This window comes from Symsagittifera roscoffensis, chromosome 7 (assembly GCF_963678635.1).
Source record: "Symsagittifera roscoffensis chromosome 7, txSymRosc1.1, whole genome shotgun sequence".
In the NCBI taxonomy this organism is placed as follows: domain Eukaryota; kingdom Metazoa; phylum Xenacoelomorpha; order Acoela; family Convolutidae; genus Symsagittifera; species Symsagittifera roscoffensis.
The window spans coordinates 17,098,028-17,122,199 of record NC_087068.1 but is presented as its reverse complement, the minus strand read 5'-3'; the positions used below and the strand labels follow the sequence as shown (position 1 = coordinate 17,122,199).

The 24,172-nt window shown below is 33.2% G+C and overlaps 1 protein-coding gene across 6 annotated transcripts in view; it reads left to right on the top strand.

The window, feature by feature from the left end:
- Nucleotides 1-3,725: 3,725 nt before the first annotated feature.
- LOC134850923 (glutamate receptor ionotropic, NMDA 1-like) overlaps nucleotides 3,726-24,172 on the top strand; it is a 73,208-nt gene continuing 52,761 nt past the window's right edge. For 2 of the 6 annotated variants that reach the window (XM_063866730.1, XM_063866735.1), the window contains exon 1: nucleotides 4,223-5,639. The gene's annotated coding sequence lies outside the window, so the exon portion shown is untranslated. Of the gene's footprint in view, nucleotides 3,826-4,222; nucleotides 5,640-23,898; nucleotides 24,147-24,172 lie in introns of those variants that run through there. The other 4 variants (XM_063866732.1, XM_063866731.1, XM_063866734.1 and 1 more) reach the window with 4 other exon arrangements.

The following is a 24,172-nucleotide window of genomic DNA, read 5'->3' as shown; positions in this document are numbered from 1 at the left end:
TCTGGAGAAAAAAAACACCCTGAGAAAGTGGGAATAAAAACATAAAAAAAACGTAAAATAAAAAAGTTTTCAGAAAACGTTAAAAAGTCCTGTTATTTATAACTAAAAACTTACATTGTTTGATATTTTTTATATCTTTTCAGTGCTCAAACTAACCGAGTTAAATAAGCATCAAAGTTAACCATATTCGAATCAGTTTAGAAGTCAAAAAGCTGTACTTGTTGGGGGAGGGGGCTTGAATTGACGCAAATCACCAAATCAGAAGAACGTTCGATAGGTAATTATACTGAGTTCATTCGCTTATAATTTCACGGCTTATTGACCGCTTTGTATGGAAGCAAATAATAAATTGACCAATTCAACCTTCCTTAGCCCAGCATATCTGTTGAAAAAAGGTCATTATTTATTTCTAAGAACGTTTTTTATCCATGAGGGAAATTCGTACACGAGGTAAATGACCTATTCAGCTATTTACGGAAATCGGGCGGTCATTTTGAAAAAATCTATCAAACAGAGCATCATTTATCATAAGGTGAGAAATTTTTAGTACAGCAGATAACAAAAATTTCCTTATTGTCTATGATATAATTTTTTTTAGAATTTTAAATTAATTAAAGAACTCCTCATCGTCAATTGTTTTTCATGCCTGTAGTTAGTAGCTTGTTGGCGATCAAAAAATTGTCTAGAAGCCTGACACCAAGCTTGGGTAAGAGCGCTCAGCGTTAAAATTTCTCCTCGGCTGTGGAAAAAGTGCTTCAGCTTTGAGCTGTAAAGAGTTCATGCACTCTGAGCATTTGGTTTGTTTCATGCTGTCACTTCTGTCTTGAAAAAATAATGCTTTATGTGTAGTATGTTTTTAGGGCACAAATAAATATCTAAAATGGGTTTGTATGTATTTTCATAAGCAATTCGATAGTTAGACAGAGTGCAAGTTTATTTCTCTACCATAAGGTCCAAACCAAATATTTGATGGCCTCTTAAAATTTGAATTTTTTTCTGAAGTTAGCAAAAGCTTACATTACGAGGTCAAACTGCTCGCGCAATTTGTAAATTGTAAGCGTATTCCGCAACAAGGACCTCGTGATATAAAAAACTCCACAAAGCTTTGCTTCCTGTTGCGGCTCATCCTTCCAAAAACATTGTATATCTCAAAAAAAATTTCGCCAATCCGTTTTTTCTGATAATTTTTTTTGTTAGTCTCTCGATTAATGTTACTATTTTACTCCTGCATGCTTTTTTATTTTCCACAATTTACCAAGTATTCTGTTTTAACCCTCTGTTCCAGTCCTCGATGCCGCAAGTTTTTCAACGTTTTAACTTTTTCTGGGGGGTTTTAATTCAATTTTTTTAGATCAAATCCCAGGTTGACGTCCATACAACAAAAATGCCTACGACACAATTGTATATATGAAGTCTAAAAGTGCTTGTCATAAAACTTTAATCGGAAAAAATTGTACGACAAGAATCTTTTTAATTGACAGTTTTTGTTTCGAAATTTACCTTGAATTGGTTAAAAACTCAAACAAAACAAATTGGTGGCAGTTTTGTTTATATCACAGCAACTCTACGTTTTGACAATTAATTCTGCGTTAAATTGTACACATTAACTTACACGGCCAGTATCACCAAATGCAGTTTATCTGAGTGGTAATTGCCGTTTACACTCTTGGTTTTCCTAAGACAGAAAATCTTTGATCAGTGTGTTTCGGATGAAACACAAAATTTCAAAACAAAAATATCTTGTATTTTCAATGATGGAAAACAGAGTATCATTAAATTTCATAATATGAACAAATTGCTTATCGGAAAATTTCATTGAAAAAAAGTGTTTTTGCTATTTTCATAAAAATTTTGTGACAAAAAGTAGGACAAAAAGCTTGTATGTATGGAAAAATGCTTATTTTGCTCTTTTCTCATAATTTTTTTAGTCCATGAATTGTATAAAACCGTATGATAAGCAATTTTTCATAGAATGAAGTCGTATGATTTGCATTTTTTGAACCCGGGAGCTTATTCATGATATTTTGCGCGTTTATTGACTGTATAGTGTTTCCTTATCAATACAACCAAAACCATTCGAGTGAAAAATTTGTCTTTTTAACCCAGTCAACTATGCAGGTTTTTGAAATAATACTAATATGAACTGTTCACTATTTAGAGTTGTAGAAACCAACAATGAAAACAGAGTTTTAGAGTCTGAACGAACTTTTTTGACTTTTCATTATCAATTTCTTTGTTTCTACTGCAAAAGATCTTATTTTACCTTTAATTTTCAAAATGAAAGCAACTATTCAACGCTGGTTTGTTTGTAGTCACAATCGAGTTTTTATTTCACTGTTTGTTCCGATTTCATAATGAAAAAAATTTTAAATAATTTTTCAAGAGGGCGAAGCAAGGCATTATGTTGAAAGGAGTCTCATATTTGATTTGGGTTTCAAAAGCGATTAAATCATTTTTTTTTTTCAAGTTCGAGAAACCCTTTATCAAATCAGCCAAGATAAAATCATGCAAGATTCTTCTATAAAAATTTTTACCGAAAAACAAGAAGCTTCAAAAAAACATCCCAACATTCGCATTACAAGATTTCAAGGGGCTTTTTGATATTTTTTTACCAGGGTGTAGTTTTTGAGCTGAAAAACAGACAATAGAAAATTGAAATTGATCTTAAAATATAAGCAATGGAAATTAATTGTACCAAGGCATCTTTCAGCAAAAGTTCCACCGATTTTTGTATTTGAATTGGTACTTTTTGAGCTTTTCGTTGTTTTAGATAACTGCAATTTTCTAATCCTCTATTTTCAAATCGATCACTCCAGAATGGAAGAAATCTATAGCGCAGGATGGATTGTTGTCCAGTTGATTCAGACCACGTCAAACTAAACGCGCCCCCACCCCCTAAATGCGCCCCTGTTTTAAGTTATTTGTTTTTAAACCGAGTCACCTGGAATGGGCATTCGAATAGTATGTCATCATCTATCATAGCGCATCCAGTTTTGCGCATCAGCTAAATAAAATAAATATTTTAAATATTTTAAATATTTTAAATAAATATTTTTCTTAAAATTTCTTTAATCGCCTCCCCGCCTGCTTCTAAAAAATACGCTTGAAAATTCTGAGTCAAAATCTTTAAATATTTTACCCTAAATTTCATTGATAGCTTATGCTTGCACTGTTGTTTGCTATAGACGGATACTTTTTTTGCCTCAAAATATTGAGTTAGATGTTAGGACGCTAGAAACCCATTCCAAAAATTCAACCGAAAAATTACTCGAAGTCCGTTTTTTTTGCTTATATAATTTTTTGTCCCCTAAAATAACATGCCATGGCTATATATTACAATTTTTTCACTATTATGCAAACTATCTTGTGGTTATATTATTATATTGTTATATTATATTGGAATAGTATCAGTAGCATCAGTAGAGTAGTTTTCTGCTTATTTAGATTAAATACATGCGTTAGAATTTAACTAGATTATTGGAATATTCTTGCGTTCGTTCATCTGTCAAAATTCACCTATTATAAATCGTTCTATCTTCTCTGGGTTGCTATTGGCACTATTACCATTCATTCTCTCCCTCTTCCAGCGGTCTAATTGAACCCAATGGGACCACCACCGCTCCCATTCCGGGTAAAATAGAACGGGATACAAAAAACCGGCCTTTTTTCTTGATCGCAACACCTTTTCCCCGTGCCTGCTAATATGCATTATCTTGTGCCTATTTAGCTCTCGTGTTTTCTTATTACCCTCATTTTTTCAACCCAACTGATGGTGCAAAATGAAATCAAACAGCGATCAGAAATTGGCTGAAAACGCGAATAAAGGTAATAGGAGAGCCATTATGTATTACGATTGAGGTGGTGTTATGTGTTTTGCAAGGGATTTGTAGTCTGTACGATAACTTGGCAGTTAAAAAGATGGCTCCCACTTAACCGAATCATCTAAAAATTTGCATGAAAATTTGCATGATACTTGCTTGAAATGACCCAAAAAATCTAAAACTGCCGGTTGTTCAATTCATTTTTGTTTGATTTCTACAAACTTAATTAGATTTTTCATGATGCCAGAAAAGTAATTTAGGTTTTCGATTTAATGCTTTGTTGGCTAAGTGAACGGTATAAGTCCGACTCACGGGGCTCTACGGTTGTCCGTTAGCATATTACCTGGTGCCTTTTTGTTTGTTGATGTTGTTTTTTTCCTAGTTTAATTTCCATTTCATCATTCATTCCTTTTTATTCACGCTTCGCCCTATACACACTGCGATAGGCGAAGGGGACTTTTTTATTCCTCTAAGATACCATTTCCATCCAATCTTTTACTCTTCATTTTCTACCCTCGGTAAAAAAATTTGTTGTTGATTTTTATGTTATTTTCAAGTTCAAGCCCAACCGTTCCTTTTTTATTTTGCAGTCATTGAATTTGCAAAACTTTATCGACAAAAGTTTATAAAAAAGCTTGAAGGCAAGTAAAAATCTAACTGGATATTTTGGTCTTCTATTCAAATAAAAGCATTGAAAGATAACCAAATTTTTCCTTATCTCGGAAAGTTTTTTCTCAGTATGCTAAAATTATTTACAAGTGGTGTATTGTAAAACGTTTTTTTAAACAAGAAGGAGTGAAATGTCAACAAAATAAACATGCAAGTTGAAAAATATCACCAACTATCAAGCAGTGCAGTGCGTCCTTTTCAGTTCCTTCAGTCGGTCCGAAATTATTTTACATAATTTCCAGTTGAATACACCACCAGAATTTAACATAAAACATAACACTTTCCAATTTGCATTCACTGGTTGAACTAAAACACCAATATATTGAACAATTTCAAAAAAGAGCAAACATTATATTTTTTCGGCGAAATGGGAGGATTTAATTTTTAAACAATATAATTGTTTCCTTTGAAGGCAAAACTTAAGGCGAGATTTCAGAACGAGGATATTTTATAGTTATTTCATCACCTTAATTTGAGACCATGTCGAAAAGCCCTGTTGTATTCTCATATAAATTACAGTTTTCAATTATTTTTCCAATTATTTTGGGATAACTTTGGAATTAAAGTTTGAAGCATGGATTAAAAATTTGACTTTGCATTATTTTTGAGGCCCTTCACATGAAATCAAATAACGTTAAAAAAACTGTGGGCTTTAAATTTGTCAGTCGCTGCAATTGCTTCCGTCAATTGTAGATTCATTCGTTGTTTGTTCTCACTTTTTGTTATATTTATATAAAAAATAGTCTAATAATTTTTCGAATGACCTTTATTAATGACAAAACTATAATATGCCGAGTCCCTTGAGAATTTAGCATTGTGGATGTCGTCTCAAAATAAAAAAATATTTAAATTTTCTAATAAAATGACCATTTATGCAACCCCTATTTGAGAACGCGGGCGTTTTTCCTTTGAATTCATTATTAGCTTTTTCACATCTGAGACTTATCTTATTTCACGCTATTGGATAACTTATTACGTAATCTCTTCTTTTTCATCCAGAGTTAATTACACGCACCATTTGCACATCAAATCCAAGAATTAAATCGACGTAGAAGCTAGTTGAAAAAAAACAGCCACATTTTTACCTGCTAGATTCTATGCAACTTCTCAACCTTATTTTTACTAGCACTGAAAACCATCTGTTCCCAGGTAAATTTTTAAGATTTTTCAGTTCAACTGGAAAGTTGACCCCCGTTAATGCTCATGCAGCTAATTATATTTGAACTTGTAATTGTTCCGACCATTTGAAAAAAGTGGAGGAACTTTGTATTCGGGTGTTTTAGTTTTTTCTTTCTTTTTTTTTTGTTTTCAACGCAAAATCAGGTACCCAAATAATCATCTGAATTGGTCGAGTGATATCATTATAGACTTTTCAGTCAATATTCGCACGATCTTAAAAATTTTGGAAAAATTTTTCGCAGTGTCAAGAAAAACCAGTTTGAAATTTTTGAGTTTGGTCTTATTTCGAACTAAAAAGGTGAGGTTAAGCAGGGTTAGAACAGCTAATATAAGCAGTGAAAACCTGGTTTTAATTCAGTAAAGTTTTTTTGGAGTTTTTTAGCGCCAATTTGAGAACCAAAAACATCAAAAATCAAGTCTTCTGCAAAAAAAAGTTTTGAAAAGTTTGAATTTTCTCAACGATTTTATTTTCGTTGTTTTAGACACTGTTTAATTTTTCTTTAACTTATTTCACTATGAATGTTTCACTATGAATGTCGAATCTGCCTCATTTCTTTTTTTTCGCTCAGATTATTACGCTAGCAAAACTATATACGTCGGACAAAACGCTTGCTAGGAGTATAGGGTCCTTTCTACTTACTATCTTAGAAAGTAAATCTAAAATTCGCTGAAAAATATTTTATTAGAAAAGAACTTAGTATCAATCTAATGCAAGTTGCCTTTCGACTCAATATTTATTTTAAGGGGGAGATTAGAGGTATTTTTACTGAGAATGGATAATATTTTACAGAGAATGGTTGGGGTGGTTGAAGAGAGTGGTGTTGGTATTTTGTGAGCTTTTGTTGGAATGAATTTCAGTAAACTTTAGCTTCTATTTATACTCAAATGGGAAATCTCCCACTTTTTCGTATCAAATGAGAAGTTACTTTTTAACTTCGTATTCTTTCGTGAATATTATTCGTGCATTCGTATCTCACGAGAAGAATCTTTTGTCTGCTCGTATTTTACGAGAGGAATCGTTATTATTCGCATTGAACAAGAATAGTCGTTTCATTTCTCAATGCTTAAAACGTTATACGAATTATTTCAATAGCATTTCCCTTCCTTTTGCAAAGGGATAAAAACATATTTATTTTGTGGTTGGGGCGGTGTCACACTTTGTGAGCACAATAAAATAATTCATGTTTCTGTTTCAACTCGAAATCCGAACAAGATCTTTTCATCTCACCACGCAGAAACATATCGGGTTCGGTTGGACTAATGTTGGCTTCGTTTAGAAACATTATCTAAAACAATCATTCAAAAGTAGTTATAAACAGGGGCGGATCTAGAATTTTCTTGAAGTCGAGTTTTTTTCTTTGAGGTCGACATTGAGAAACTGTTTTGGATAAGTTTTTAAAAATTGTTGGAATCACGATACAGTATGGGTCTTAATACGAGATATATCATTTGACCTGTTTTTTAATTTTTTTATTTTCTTTAACAAAAACAGCTTTTTTGTCCTGTTTTTTGAAAATTTTGCCTGTGTTATGGGAAAGATCGGGAACAAATTTCGGTCGACCTAAAAAAAAGTCGACAATTCTTTTGAAAATCCCCCCCTCTCGAGAAAATCTTAGATCCGCACCTGTCTATGTTAATCGCCATATAAAGCTAAGTAGGCTCAAAGTATCATGAATTGCTATTTATACAGGTTGTTTTCTGGGTTTTTATTCTTCCGAAAATTTTTTCACCTCAAAGTTAATATTTAAATCCTTAACTCTTTAGTACTTTATGCTACATCCTCTTATAAAAATCCTTGATTCCTGTTCCCACCGTCAAATATTATCTTGGCTTGGGTCAATGTGGACGAAATTGTGATACTCGGGCTTCAGTTACCAGAGACTCTTGTGCAACTGTTCTATTCAATTAAGCAACCAGGGTTACCTAACCGAAAATGCAACTACAAACCTGATCGAAGATGCAGCTACAAGTGATAATTAATAATACATTGTTTAAAAATAGCTTGTTTTTCTTGGAGCTTTTTTGAAGACTTCCGATTACTTCGGTTTCTGACCCTCTTGCACCATTTCGGACCCAATATGTTTTTGGATGAAGCTCTGACAAATTCTTGATCAACCGTCTTATGCTTCCGCTGTTTTCCTTCTTAGGAGGATATTCAATTGAAGTTTCTTCCTTATTCATTTCTCCTGTGCAGAATTTTTTCATGCTCTAAATCAAAACCTTTGAGCTTTTAGAGCATATGTACAATACTCTAATTGAACTGCTCTATCCCGCACCCGGCTTCTCTTTTTGTATGTTCACGACAAACCCTTCAAACTGTTTGCACCCAGTGAGCCCCAGGAGAAGATCAGTATCCAAAGCTTTAATCAAAAATACATTATCTGTTGAACCCTAGGTTGACTCTGTTTTGTCTCTGGATAATTTTCTGCAGCAAATGGATTGACATGGACATAATTAGTAGCAAATATTTGCCATGGCATCCTGAAAAGGGACGTTTTGCCGAGTGTTTGTTTATTTACTGGAATTATCGGACAATCTTATGTAAATTTCCTTTTTCCATGCGTACATCGTCATTTTTAGCTTCTATGTTTCGACATACCATTTTGTCAAATTGAAGTTTTAACATTTGACGGTCAACTTATAGTAACACAGGCTTCAATAGGAGGGGTTAGTTACTTGAAAGTTGGAGTTGTTTTTGTCAATGTGAGATTTGAACCTATCGACTTTCTCCGAGTTCAAAGTTTGCACTCTTTCAGGGAAAGGGGGTTTCATCAACGGAAGTAGCCGTGAGGGGGGAAGAGAAGGTTTCAGTTTCAGTTCAAGCTGGTCTTTTTTCAAGTTTGAGAGTAGTATCTACTACCGCTTTACTTTTTGTGCGGCAGAAAACCAGAAATAATGGTCGTGGGGTCTTGCAAGATTTAACTGAGTTTTAGAGGTTCTCAAAAAAACACGATTTTTTCTCAAGGTTTTCATGTAGGCCTTGTTTTAGCATAAATTCCATAGATATGTGCATCAAATTATTTAAATTTTTCCCGTATCAAGCAAAACTTTGAAGTTTTTTACTAGTTTCTGACTGCTCTCGATTGTATATGAATTATTTTTTGATATTTTTTTTCAAAAAAATTAACAAAACAAAAGTTGAAAACTGAAAAGAAAAACGAGGTTACCAAATTGCAGTTTACTTTAATAGCACGAAATATTTAATGCGAAAATTACTGACATATGAATTATTTTTGTTCCGACTTTCGATACGAAAGTAACGGAATATTTGTTCCGACTTTCGATACGAAAGTAACGGAATATTTGTGCTCGGGGTGGGGTTTTTTTTCTTCAGACAAATTTCGACTTTTTAACTAGCCATTTTTGACGGAATTTTTTTATATCATTCAAAAGGTATTGTTGTCTTGAGCTCAAATTCGAAAAGATATTTCACCTGTGATCATCATTCGTAAAGTTATGGGGGTTTAAAATTGCAATTTTGGCCAATTTGGGACAATTAACGCGCGATATATTTCGCGCTATTAACGCGTAAGAGGAGAATTAATCCGTCTTAAAATCGTTCCAAATTGGTTGAAAGAAGCTTATTTGCCATAATTGATTTGTTACAAGGAGCTAATTTTATCTTTTTGTACTTTAAATGGCGTGTGGGGGGATGATTTTTCTACAAAAATTTCAAATTAAAAAAAAAATTTTTTGTTCCGACTTTCGATACGAAAGTAACGGAATATTTGTTCCGACTTTCGATACGAAAGTAACGGATAATTTGTGCTCGCGGTGGGTTTTTTTTTTTCTTCAGACAAATTTCGACTTTTTAACTAGCCATTTTTGACGGAATTTTTTTATATCATTCAAAAAGTATTGTTGTCCTGAGCTCAAAATTGAAAAGATATTTCACCTGTGATCATCATTCGTAAAGTTATGGGGGTTTAAAGATTGCCATTATGGCCAATTTGGGACAATTAACGCGCGATATATTTCGCGCTATTAACGCGTAAGCGGAGAGTTAATCCGTCTTAGAAATCGTTCCAAATTGGTTAAAAGAAGCTTATTTGCCATAATTGGTTTGTTACAAGGAGCGAAATCTGTTCTTTTGTACTTTATATGGCGTGTGGGGGGATGATTTTCACAAAAAAATTTCAATTTTTAGAAAAACAAATTTCATTTTGTTTTATTTCATTGAATTTTTTAATGTTATTACTGCTCCATAAACCTTAAACGGCAGTCGGAACATTCAGGGCTTCGCCCTGATACGAGCAGTCTTGTTTTGTTTTGTTACATTTAATTTCTTAATGTTATTACTGCTCCATAAACCCTAAAAGGCAGTCAGAACATTCAGGGCTTCGCCCTGATACGAGCAGTCTTGTCTTTAATTTTGAACTCAGATAGTCAATAAATTTCAGATCGTTCAAAAAACTCGAACAAACCGGACACAACAATTTATCTTTTTTTCTTCGAATTTTGGATCTAAAATCTTTTGTAGCGGAAATTAGAGATGTGGTGGTTGTTGTGATTGCGTGATTGCTCATCTTAATTTAGTTTAGATAAGTGTTTGGTACCGTCTGACCATGACTGTACGCACTCCATCGGAGTGATTCTGCTGATATTCAGTGTTGACGTTAAATAGAACAATTTTAATACAGTCATAATTCTACACTTCTTACTCTAGCCTAGTTTAGTTAAGAATTTTAAGAGCATACTATTCTAACATTATAAATGTTATTAGTGGTAAAAACTTGTGCGTAGTTGAAAAAAAGATATTTTGCGCTGTACTGCTTTGAATAGCGAATCCTTGATGATTTTTTTCCTGAATTGATGATGAAGTTGTGCATCATCAGCAATTATGGCACTAAGAAATACAGATTCGGTGAAAATTATGAAGCATTAAGCGTACAAATTAGAGACTTAGTGGACTGTCGCATACAAAAAGTTTTTAGGTCATAGACTGAAAAAGAAATTGATGTTTTCCTGCTCTTCTAGCCATTTCGTTAATGAAAATTTTTATGACGCTTCTTAAATGACCGTATGAACTAGTTGTTTGTCGGTTTATTAAAGTGCGTCTGGTTTATTTTCAATTGTCTTTTTTATATCATGAAAAAAATATTTCTTGCTCAAATCATGAACAAAAAATGGTTTATCAACTTTTGTTGATACAGGTTGAGTCATCTAACAACTAGTCCTTTTGCTTAATAATTCTGAACGCAATTTTCCGAGTTTTCATGGGTGAATATCAACACGGGTTACCTTAACTTGTCGCTGATTTTGCTTCTCTTGAAACAAGTCATAAATTGACAGTTTTATTATAAAAGACAGCAGCCGTACGACGTAAAGCACAATTTTTTTCGTAAAGCACAATTTTCGATCCATTCACGATGACACTCTGCCTGATTATTTGATTATTAATCCTAAGTTCAAACAAAGTGGCAAAAAACTCGTGCTCTGTGTTTTTTCTTCCGACGAATTCTAACTTTTCATAAAGTCATTGTTGAAAGCATTTTCAATAACATTGGAAAACTAGAGATGCCCTAATCTCAAAGTTGAGGGCGTATCAATGAGAAAATGTGTTACCGCCGGTTGCTTAGCAATAATGTAGGTGCGGGTTCAAATCGAACGTACACTACAGTTTATAAGGTGAGCCATAGCTTAGTCACCTTAAATAGTTAACCTCCATGTTAGGCCTCTGGCTGGTTAGCTAAAAAAGTTTTTATAAATAATTACCTGCAATCATTTTTTGCAAAAATACAGGGATTTTAAACTTACCAGTTTGGTCAATTTTTGACATTCCTTATCATTTTTTGACCACAATTGGCTCTTTACCAAACACTTACTCCTTCGAAAGACTAACAAACTAAATTAATCAAATTGTTGAAACGGCACGTTGCAAATAGGAAAAGGTTTGAAATCTGCTCACATGTTCAAGCTGACACGATTTATTGCAGTTTGAAAGATCAAAAAACTTTACAAATAGACATAGGTGAACTACACTTATAAAGGGGGACTGGAAAAGAACCCAACCTTAATAATCGATGCTGGGAGATTGTCAAAACATTCAGAACTTAACCTGATACAAGCAGTTTTTTTCTACATTAATTTATGAATCAACAAATACATCAAATTTTAGAAAAATAATGCTTATTAAATCAAATGAAGCATAAAATTCCCGAAAAAACAAACAAGACGGCTCGTATCAGGGCAAAGCCCTGAATGTTACGACTGCTTTTTTAGGTTTATGGAGCAGGAATAACATTAAAAAATTAAATGTATTAAATAAAATGAATTTTTTTTTTCTAAAATTTGAAATTTTTTATGAAAATCATCACCCCACACGCCATATAAAGTAGAAAAGGATAGATTTCGCTCGTTGTAGCAAATCAATTTGGGCAAATTAGCTTCTTTCAACCAATTTGGAACAATTTTAAGACGGATTAACTCTCCGCTTACGCGTTAATAGCGCGAAATATATCGCGCGTTAATTGTCCCAAATTGGCCAAAATGGCAATCTTTAAACCCCCATTATTTTACGAAAAATCATCACTGGTGAAATATCTTTTCAAATTTGAGCTCAGGGCAACAATACCTTTTGAATGATATAAAAAAGTTCCGTCAAAAATGGCTAGTTAAAAAGTCAAAATTTGTCTGAAGAAAAAAAAAACCCATCCCGAGCACAAATATTCCGTTACTTCTGTATCGAAAGTCGGAACAAAAACCTAATCAAAGTAAGCAAGAGGTAAAAAAACAACTATAGCAAGAAAGATTTTTTTAAGATTTCTTAACTTTCCCAGATGCTATGGATGATCTTTAATGCGTCTGGTAACGTATTGAGAAGACTGAATTGCTTATTTTTTTCAATTTGGATTGATTTAGTTTGCCGCATACGCGTTATTAAAACGCAATAAATCGCACGTAAATTATCCTAATCATACCAATTTTATTGAGTAAGAAATTTTGAGACCCCATTATATTACAAAAATTGATCTCAGGTGAAATTTTTTTTTGTCATGGACTTTATTTTATTTCAGAGACATTATTTTAGAGACATTATTGTTCCGACTTTCGATACGAAAGTAACGGAATATTTGTGCTCGGGGTGGGTTTTTTTTTCTTCAGACAAATTTCGACTTTTTAACTAGCCATTTTTGACGGAACTTTTTTATATCATTCAAAAGGTATTGTTGCCCTGAGCTCAAATTTGAAAAGATATTTCACCAGTGATGATTTTTCGTAAAGTTACGGGGGTGTAAAGATTGCCATTTTGGCTAAAGATTGCCATTTTGGCCAATTTGGGACAATTAACGCGCAATATATTTCGCGCTATTAACGCGTAAGCGGATTGTTAATCCGTCTTAAAATCGTTCCAAATTAGTTTAACGAAGCTTATTTACCATAAATTATTTGTTGCGAAATCTATCCTTTTGTACTTTATATGGCGTGTGGGGGGATGATTTTCATTAAAAAATTTCAAATTTTAGAAAAAAAATTTTCATTTTGCTTTATTACTTTTATTTTTTAATGTTATTACTGCTCCATAAACCTTAATAGGCAGTCGGAACATTCAGGGTTTTGCCCTGATACGAGCAGTCTTGTTTTATTTCGGAGACATTATTTTATTTCAGATTGTATTAAAATTTCTGTCAAAAGGCTAGTTAAAAAGTTAGAAAATTGAATTGGGCCGTAATAAAACATTTCTAAACAGCATCGTGTGCTTCCTGCCAATCGTCATTGCATGATTTGATGCATACAACAGTGAAAAAGATCATTACAAAAAAAGACAATCAAACAAGATTTTTATCGGATCCAAACTCTCGACTCGGGAATTACAAATGGTAACATGCTTTTATGATTCACTTCAGTTGTCTTACTTTCAAATCAGCTTTCAAAATCAGATGAGGAGCTCTTCTTGCTTTCATGCTGTCAGGTCGCTTGAGTGACTGTTTTACAAAGGCATAGAAATTGATTTCGAAGGAGTTTCTTTCTTCTGCCCTGGGAGCCCCAGGTGATTTTAGCCGCCAAATTACAAATCAATTGAGTCGAATTAAGAATGATTTTGTCTAAAAAACTGCAGGCTACAAAAATGGAGACAAACAAAGGGGTTTAAGGGCTTCCCAAGCCCTCCTAGCCCTTAAAGAATTCGTTTTACTGAAAACCAACCAAGGCAGGGGCGGATCTAGGAGTTTTTCGAGAGGGGGGGCGGATTTTCAAAAAATTTTCGACCCTTTTTTTTTAGGTCGGCTAAATTGATTTTCCGAGCTCTCCTAAAGCAGTAAAAAGACGCTGTTTTGGCCAAAATTTCTGCGCCACAGGCAAATTTTTGAAAAAACAGGTCAAAAAAGCCGTTTTTGGGCACTTTTTGGAAAATTTTGACAAAAAAAAAATCGCGTTTTTTTGGTGCGCGCTCCCCACTTCAAATAAGTATATATTGGCGCCAAAGGCGCCTTTAGAAAATTTTTAGGGTAGGTCGGCCAAAACTGGATTTCTTAAAAAGCACCTTTGGGTCGGCAGGGGGTCGAATCCTTGAGAAAAGAACGTCCGCACCCCCCCCCCCCTGAATCCGCCCCTGAACCAAGGGCTCATTTAAGGATTCTACTCAAAAGGCGGAGGGCGGACAACCAGAGGGCGGATCTACATTTTTCTCGAGACGGGGGGATTTTCAAAAAAGTTTCGATTTTTTTAGGTTGACTAGTTTGATTTTCCGAGCTCTCCCAAAGCACTAAAAAGACTCTGCTTTGGCCAATTTCTGCATTCTAATCAAATTTTTGAAAAAAAGCCAAAAAAATGCGTTTTTCGGCCTTTTCTGGAAGAAATCGACGCGCGCTTCCCTCTCAAAATTAGCAAATATTGGCGCCAAAATTCGCCGTAAGAAAACTTTTAGGGTCCGTCAGCCAAAAATGGATACCTCAAAATATAACAAAAGGGGGACCTTTGGGTCGGCGGGGGTCGAATCCTTGAAAAGGGGAGCATTCGCTCACCCCCCCCCCCTAAATCAGCCCCTGGTCACAACCTTTACTACATCCAATTAGTACCCTTCAAACAAAGGGTTATTTTTCAAAAGGCGTTTTAGGCGCCATCATATGCCAATTTTAATGGGGGTGTACGGATGGAGAAAACACAAATTTTTGCATAAATGTTTTGCAAAAACGGAAAGTATTCTCAAAACATTGTCTGTATGGTGTTTTGAGAGAGCTCACAATATAATTTGGGTCGACCTGAAAAAAGTTTCACATGCTCAATACTTGCAGATAAGGCAAAATTACGCAGCTCAGAAAATAACCCAAAAAAGACATGTAGTTATTTACAAGAAGCACAACAACGGTAATCTGAATAGCTCGTATTTTGGCTCTCTTCGTCGTAGATAAATGGTCTTAACTTGTGTACTAACACTTGTGTACTATAGTAAGTCGTCCATTTTTGTTCAAAAAGCTCAAAAAAAATCTTCAGACCCTTATATTTTTTTAAAAATTTAAAGTTATAGTAAATTTGAAGGGAAGGTAACAAAACCTGTCAAAACCTATTTTTTTGCTCAAAATCTTCCGACACATGCTCTAAAGCAGCCGGTTGAATTTTTTGGCAAATCTTTGTCTTGATATTGTTAAGCAGATGGGAAAATCAATGTTTTTAAGCTAAAAACAGATCCGATTTTTTTTCGATTTTTCTTCTCTAAAACATCTCTCTCCTGATAATAGTAAATCTGCCTCCGTGAAACAAATAATTTTAGCCTTAAAATACAGTTTTTTTGGATACTTCACCCGCAATGGAGATTCATGGATAAAAATTGATTGAATTTGAGTTATATTGTTTGTGTCCAAAAAAGTGGAAAAAAAAACGATCATAATCGATTCTAAATTTATTATTTTGCTACTATTTCAAAGAACAATAAGATCCATCAAACATTATCGATTCTTTCTCCATTTTATAGATAAAGACCATGAAACTTTAGTATAATAATTTTTTCCACTATATTGATACGAGTTTCAAAGCACATAAAGTGTTTCCTACGTTTTACACTTGTTGTTCAATTTCAACTTTTTTCTGTGCAACTTTGATTTTTGTAATTGTTTTTATTTCAATGTATTCTCAACTTTTTTTCTTAACGTCAGTAAGTTTGCGAAGCGACTCCGGTTCGTTCTGGCGAAGGAAAAGGGGATGGTTAGTTCTGGCGGCATTAGGAGGGTTTCCTCAGGTGTGTGTGTGGGGGGGGGGGGTGACGTTAAGAAAAAAAGTTGAGAATACATTGAAATAAAAACAATTACAAAAATCAAAGTTGCACAGAAAAAAGTTGAAATTGAACAACAAGTGTAAAACGTAGGAAACACTTTATGTGCTTTGAAACTCGTATCAATATAGTGGAAAAAATTATTATACTAAAGTTTCATGGTCTTTATCTATAAAATGGAGAAAGAATCGATAATGTTTGATGGATCTTATTGTTCTTTGAAATAGTAGCAAAATAATAAATTTAGAATCGATTATGATCGTTTTTTTTTCACTTTTTTGGACACAAACAATATAACTCAAATTCGGGTTTGGAGCTGTAATCGATATGCGCCTGATGTCAAATCAGTTGTTGATGTTGGTGACAATGGTGATGGGAATAGAAACATATTTGAACCTCTATGTTTCCCCCTTCGCCGATAGCAGTACCAACATATTTTTTTAGAAAAAACAGTGTAATTAGACAACTTATCCTTTCGCCGACATCTATAAAAAAATTTTATTTGGTTAGCTTGAAATTTTTCTAATAACGGAAAGAGCTGAAAGGTCTAACAAATATTTTTAAACTAAAATTTCGTATGAGAACAAACTAACTTATACTTTTTTAGCTTAAGTTACTGAAACTAACTCTAAAAATAGTTTAAAAAAATGTAAAATTTGCATTTTTTTTCGAAACTTTGAAGGTAAAATTTTTCTGAAATATTAATGACCGAATCATTTCCAAAAAACAACTGTTTTCTTCTAAACACCCTAAGCCAAGTCCCAACTCATCTGATAAAAATATTACTCTAACGCAATTATTACATAATTAGTTGGCAATTTCGATTCGTTGTCAAGTTGTTCGATCTGATGAACATGACGTACCACTATCAGTATTAATATAAAAGCTGTATTTTGGTACATTTCTTTGTGATACTGCTACTTATTGGTAGCGTAATGCGCAGTATTTTTTAGCCCTCACCTTTCCTTAGGAGTTATTATCCTTTTTTCATCCTCCTGTTCTGCGTTATCATTGCTCGTGGATACTGCATTACGACCTACCTGCTTTTTCATTATCTCTTGTCTTTCACCGCTTTTTGTATTTTCTCCCGTTTTCCCCAATTTTCATTGTTTGCTTTTTTTTCTCGGCGGTTTTAGTTGATTGAGCTGTATTAAAATATACCATTTGAGGGTTTAATGTCATCCTGTCTCAATTTCTAATGACTTATTAGCAATTTGTTTTTGTTCATTTGAAGATCCACTAACCTATAATTGTAAGCCTTCTCCTGTTTTGTGTCTTTTTTTTCTGTTCATGTATTTTATCTCAAATATCTGATGTTTTTACAATCTTTATCTTGTTTGATGTGTTTACTTAAATGGCGATACAAAAGTTGTTTTTCAAAATAAGATACCCTGGTTATGAACACTGGTTGGGCGCAAATAAAACATTTCAGTTGTTTTGAAGGTAAGAACGGTTTATATTTCTCCGGTGATCTCGTTTTTGTACCAATCGTTCAATTAAGGGGAAAATATGGAAAAAAACTATTGAAACCCTTTCAGTCGCGATTGGAAACCTCAAAAAGTTGTCAATGTCTGTATAAAAAATGTCTCAGTGTCAACAAAAATTGGTCTGAACGTTTTTTTTTTCAAATAGTTTGCACGAATGAATGAAAGATATAGTGAGCTTTTACTGCAAATTAATATAAGTTTTAGACTTAATCAATTCGTTCTAGCAGTTAATTGGTTTATTTAACCCAATCCCATCGAAACCCACAAAAGTGGAAAACAGTAAATCAAGCGGATCTGTTTATTTGTTATCCAAACTTTCTAAACAGCTTTCTAAAAACCAATCAGCCGTCAAAAAATTCTGAAAATCAACATACTCAAACCGGCTTTTCTGACCGTTCACCAAATTTCGTTGGACAGCTCGAATCAGATAATAACAATACAATGGCGTTTTTTTCTTTTTTGCGAGAACCCAGTTCAATTAAACGATTCAGACAATTTTTTCACCGCTCAAAAATCATTGGCTTGTTGGTGCTCCAATTATTGCAGAAAGTGGCGGAATTTTTGTGCTCGGGTTGCTTTTTTCCATAATTACATTCTTAACTAACAGTTTTTCATGGAATTTTTTATACAATCTTAAAGATGTTGATGCTCTGGGCTGAAAATTAGAAAGATATTTTACCGGTGATTATTTATAGCAAAATTATTATGCTATAAAAATGGGACGACTTTGATGGCCTAAATTTGAATTGGGATAAATATGCGCACGATTCTTCGTTCATTTAAAAAGCAAATGGCAAAAAAAATCACTTTGAATTTAGTCAAAATAACCAATTTGTTTTTATTAATATGTTACCAGCTGCAATTTATTCAGCTTTATACTTTACATAGCTTGATAAAATTGAGTCGTTAATTTTTTTTTCAAAGATTCCAAAAAGCGGTCATATTTTCGAAAAATTTTAACATTTTTTTTTGTAATCGGAAAGCTTCTGATCGACATTAAAAGATAGTCGGAACGTTACGGTCTTTGCCCTGATATAAGCAGTATTTATTCAGTTTTACATTTAGATTTCATTAAAAGGTAAAATTTCAACTTAATAAGATGCACCATTATAAGACGCATTTTACAAAAAAACTAGGCCTTAACTGAACAACACATTCGAACTGTTCCCATGTTGTTCGATTTGTCGGTAAAATTTTGGTTATACTGCTACTTGTTGGTGCAGTAGTTTGCAGCATTATTATCCCTCGCCATTCGTAAAGAACTGTTATACCTTATTTTACCACTGTTTTTTGCGACAAGTCTTGAAATCCTAAGTCTTAAAATCAAATTTCAACCTCCAAATCCAACAATCAAACTCTTCAGCAACGTAAATTTTTTCGGTAGATAATATATGCCGTGGAATATACAATGATTGAAATGAGCATGAAAAGAGCAACAAGCTCGAAGAAAGAAAAATAAGTTTAGCATTCGTAGCTACATTTTGAATTCATTTGTTGCTGGATATCACAACAGCAAAAAATCTAAGAGAAATAGCCGTATTACGTATTCAGCAACAAGAGTTTTTCAGATTAAAAGAGATACAAAAAGGTATAGTTTGGTCTCGAAATGTCTGAAGTGCCTTTGATTCTTGTAAAACATCTTTTAATTTCTGGACTTTAATTGTTCCATTACCCACAAGCAAGGCTGATTCGCTTCAAACTTATAATTTTTCATTTGAAATCAAGATAAACAATACTGCTCGTATCAGGGCGAAGCCCTGAATGTTCCGACTGCCCTTTAAGGTTTATGGAGCAGTAATAACATTAAAAAATTCAATAAAATAAAACAAAATGAAAAAAAATTTTTTTCTAAAATTTAAAACTTTTTATGAAAATCATCACCCCACACGCCATATAAAGTACAAAAGGATAGATTTCGCTCCTTATAACAAGCCAATTATGGCAAACAAGCTTCTTTTAATCAATTTGGAACGATTTCTAAGACGGATTAACTCTCAGCTTACGCGTTAATAGCGCGAAATATATCGCGCGTTAATTGTCCCAAATTGACCAAAATGGCAATCTTTAAACCCCCGTAACTTTACAAAAAATGATCACAGGTGAAATATCTTTTCAAATTTGAGCTCAGGACAACAATACCTTTCGAATGATATAAAAAAATCCGTCAAAAATGGCTAGTTAAAAAGTCGAAATATGTCTGAAGAAAAAAAAAACCCACCCCGAGCACAAATATTCCGTTACTTTCGTATCGAAAGTCGGAACAATAAGACTTTTCAGCAATTATATCACTGAACACCATGTCATACTTCTGAAAATAAAAAAACTTAAGACGGTTCCCGTGCTAGTAGCATAAAATAATTCAGTCAGACAAAAAGGTTTGCATTTGTAGCTTGGTAAAAGTTTGTGAAAAAACACTTTTAACCAAAACTCTTGAAAAATAAAATCGTTTATAGATTTTTCGTGTTAAAGGAAATGAATACGCCTAATTGATACCTTATAAAATCTTCATCAGTTGCATCCGAAAAAAGCTACAACACAATTGACCTCAATTTCCTAATGTCCTCCATATTCAGTGGTCTGGAAAACTTTGACCTTAAAGTTACCTCAATACTTTTCTCGGGAGCCTAGAATTTTAAATTTTGTAATATAATACCAAAAATCAAAAGATTGAAGCCGAATTTCAAAGTTGTGAAAATATTTAAAGGAAAATTTTAGGCATGATTTTTTTTTGAAAAATTAAGTACCGTTTTTATGTGATTCCTAAAACGACAAATGTAAGTTAACTACTAAGCAATGATAGTAGTTAACTTTCATTTTGTAATTACTTTTGTCCAACGTAAGCGCAGCTAGCCAATTTTAGTTTTTCCAATTTCATTTTCAAGGATTTTTTCTAAAAATGTTAATGATTTTTTTCTTTACGGGTTTTCAACACAAGTCGTTCTTCTTTCATTGGTTGTATCTTTTTCGTCCATGAGAATGCGGTCTGTCGTTCAAATTCATGGCCACAATTTTTAAAAAGCGCATTTTTTCTAATTTAAGGGCAACTACTACAGATGTATCAAAAAACAAGTTTCTTCTTTTTTTAAGCAAAATTTTGAAAAAACTCACTAGGTTCAGCCAAATTTTGTGGCGGGCGTTGATTCGTAACAGGCGTAATTTGGTGATTTTTGGCCAAAATTCCTTAAGTTTCTGGACCAACTTTGCTCCCGTCACATAAGCTCGATAAATTGTGAATTGTCGCGTGTGTTACACCCCAGTTCGGAAAGCCCGTTGCGTGGGGTAAACTGTTTGTTTTCTGCTTATAGTGATAATAGTTAGTTAACCTTTTAACGATAAATAAATATGGTTATTAGCCTCTCACCTGAAGCTTTTGATGCAATTCTTGAATGCAAGATAAAAGTTAACTCCCCACAACGAACGAGTAGAACGCAAATCCCCCATTATTTTTCAAATTAAGTGTTACGAATTGTCTCTTGTTACGAAATTTCACCCTTCAAAAAAATACGCTTAGCTGCGTATAACGAATTGTTTTCTTCCACAAATCGCCCCTTTTATCAACTTTCCTTTCACGGTTTTGTTTTTTTTTTATTTTTACCAATCTATCAAAACTTTCTGCTTTTTTGTTGATAAAGAAGAAAAAAAGTATCCCGCGCTAGAATTCCATGAATCAAAACGATTTAACTTGAACTTTTTTCAACGTTTATAGAAATGAAGAAAAAAAATTGATTATAATAGTTTTGAAAAATGGAATGTACTGCTATTATTTAATAAAGCATTAAAAAACTGTGTAAATTGATAATAATCGATTATTTTACACTTTCATGGATCAATACAATGAAAATCTATTAGTATCAATTTTTTTCCGCTCTATTGAAATGCGAATTTCTACTAACATAAAAAGTTTTCTACGTTTTAAACAAAAGTTGATTTTTACTTGTTGTTCAAACTTAACTTTTTCTGTGCAACTTTGATTTTTGTTACTGTTTTTATGGTAATCAACTTCTCAGTTTTGTCACCCAGAACCCACCTACACCAACTCCCCGCCATACTCAACACACTGCCCTAGCTGGGTCGGTTCTGGTGGGGGGAGGGGGTTGGTTCAAGTGAGGGAGGGGGAACCATGTCAGGAGGCGGCTGGTTGAGTTAGAGCAGGGGTTTTGAAAAGTTTCTGCCTTACTCACTTGATAAATGCAAAAATTCTTGCAGAATTTTGTGTAAAACAAAAATAAAGTGAAATAAAACCCATTTTATATGATTTTATATGGATTATAACTCAATTCAAACTTGATAACAACAAGGGATTATAGTCGATTTTTTGTTCCATTTTTTTGTCCAAGTGAAACATGGGAATCGTTTTTTTAAAAGTTTTCAGACCACAAAAATCCACTTTAATTGATTTCTATTCGTTTTCCTTAGATGCGGGCTGGTTCTTCATTGAAAAAAATTGAGAAATCACAGATTCAAATTGAACCCAGCTAAAACAAAATTTAAGGTTGCATATGATCAAGCTGCGATTTTAAGTAAACTTTTTAAATTCTTCCGGAGATGTTTGGTGTTTGACTGAAGTCATTTGAACAAAAGTATTAGCTATCACATATGCACACAATTTTGACTGAAGTTTTTAAAAAGTGAGTCGTTCGAGATATCATGAAAAAAAGTTTTGAATTATCAAACAGTATTTGAATGTGATCTTTCTCTTCAATTTGTCATAATATTTCAAAGTCAATACATTTTCAATATTTGAAGCACCAGGCACCAGATTACGACGATTATTTTTTCTAAATCAATTTCAAATTAAAATTTTCATATCAAATTTCTCAAAAAAAAGCATAATGTGAGACTCTTTTGCTCACACTTACTATCAAGTATAAAATGATGTAATTTGCTTCTATTAAAATGATGATTGGAGCTATTGGTATTGGTGAGCCGCATTTCATTTTGGAATGATTGTTGGCAGGGCAGTAAAAGAAAATTATAAACAAGGTCGGAACAATTTGTTACACATCGGCATCCGTAAATTTTCACAAAAACGACAAATTGAAGTATTATTTTTTAAAATTTTAGCTCAAAACATCAATTTGTTGAAATTTGCATACGAATTTTAGTCTGAAAGACTTAAGTCTAATAAAATATCGCATGTTTTCTATGATATTTTGGTTATTTGAGCTTTTTGAAAGCTCTCTTCCTCGGTGTTTTGTTGAACATTTTGACCAAATTGTCTAATTTAGCGTCAAATAGCTGTCAATTCTGCGAAGTTAGGTATATTTATTAGCCTGCTCTACTGCTAATACTACGTGGGTCGACGTTTTGGTCCATTGAACCAATTACTTTTCATACGAATATTTCGGTTTGTTAGTCTAGTTTTTCAAAACATTTTCGTTTAAATACCAAAATAAACTTTGTCTCACGAAAACCTTAATTACATGAAAAATATTACAATCGCTATTTTACAAAACTTTGAAAGTTCAAAACCAAAGCAAGCAAATTTGCTGATATCTACCTTTTCTAGTGTTCAAGACTATTTCAGACTAAACCTGCGAATGATAGTTCAATTATCAAGTCTACGGATCTATTATTAACAATCATTTCCTAGTTTCCCCGATTTTAATTACCATTCATACCTTGTATAGGTTCAAAATAGGATCTTACCCCCAATGATTTTCACTGAAATATCTCTGAAAAGTCTGAAAAGTTTATGAAAATGTGTAAATTATGACCTAAAGACACAATTTGAGAGATTCAAAACTGCGTTTGAAGTTTAAGAAACAAACGTGCAAAATAAACAACAAAATTCCGGCGCAGTAATTCCCTAAATTCCGCTTATTTTTCTGTTAATTCTTGTCATAAATAGCCCAGATCCTCAATTAAACGGTTTACTTTTGTTAACAGCTTTGGGTAACCCTGTGATTTATTTGGATTAATGTATACCCAGTAAGCAGACAATCGCGAAAGCCAAAACTTTCCTAGAAAACATTAATTTTTACTCTCATACCTTAATAGCATTCTCGAAAGATTTAGTTTCTCGGAGTTCTAAACTTGCTGAAAAAATTTACAAAAGAAGAAAGCCCACAAAATAACATTTAACCTGCCTACTCCCATAATTAACTGAAATGTTTAATAATAAAGTCGTTAGAAAAAAAACAGATCTAATAAAAAATTAATATTCAAAAAAAGTTTTATAATAATATTCTTTCTCTGACAGTTCAATAATTATCATTAAAAGCCGCTATTTTTTCATCCTAACGTGAAGTTACTTGTTCTTTTTCTCCAAATTACGCATTTTGACCATTTTGACAGTGTTATCTTTTTTGGAAAATTCTGCTGTTCCAACTGACTGCTGTAACTAAATAGTACCTTCTTCATACAAAAGTTTAAAGCAGAACCCCGAATTTACAATGAACTGAAGCGTAAAAAACGGACATGTTTCATTCTTAATACCTATACGCTTATAAGCCATACTACGTCCACTTAAAACCAGGGGGTATGTTATCTCTCTTTTTATTTGTTATTCGTAAGGGTAAGAATGTAAGGAGACGATATTGTGGCACGTTTGTTGTCGCGACGCTTCACTTGTTGTTCCGGAAGATTTCAACCCCGTCCTGCCCTTTGTTTATTACCGATGGGACAGTGCGCTGAACAGAAGCTTCAATCAGCCAAACAAATTCAGAAAATTCTCAAAACTTATTAACTTTCAAATTATGATAACAATTTTTATATAGATAGTTCTTTTAAAAAGTAATTATGAAATATGCGTCACGAGGATTGATCATACGCTGAGCGGAAGTAAACAATTATACTAGCAAATTTTC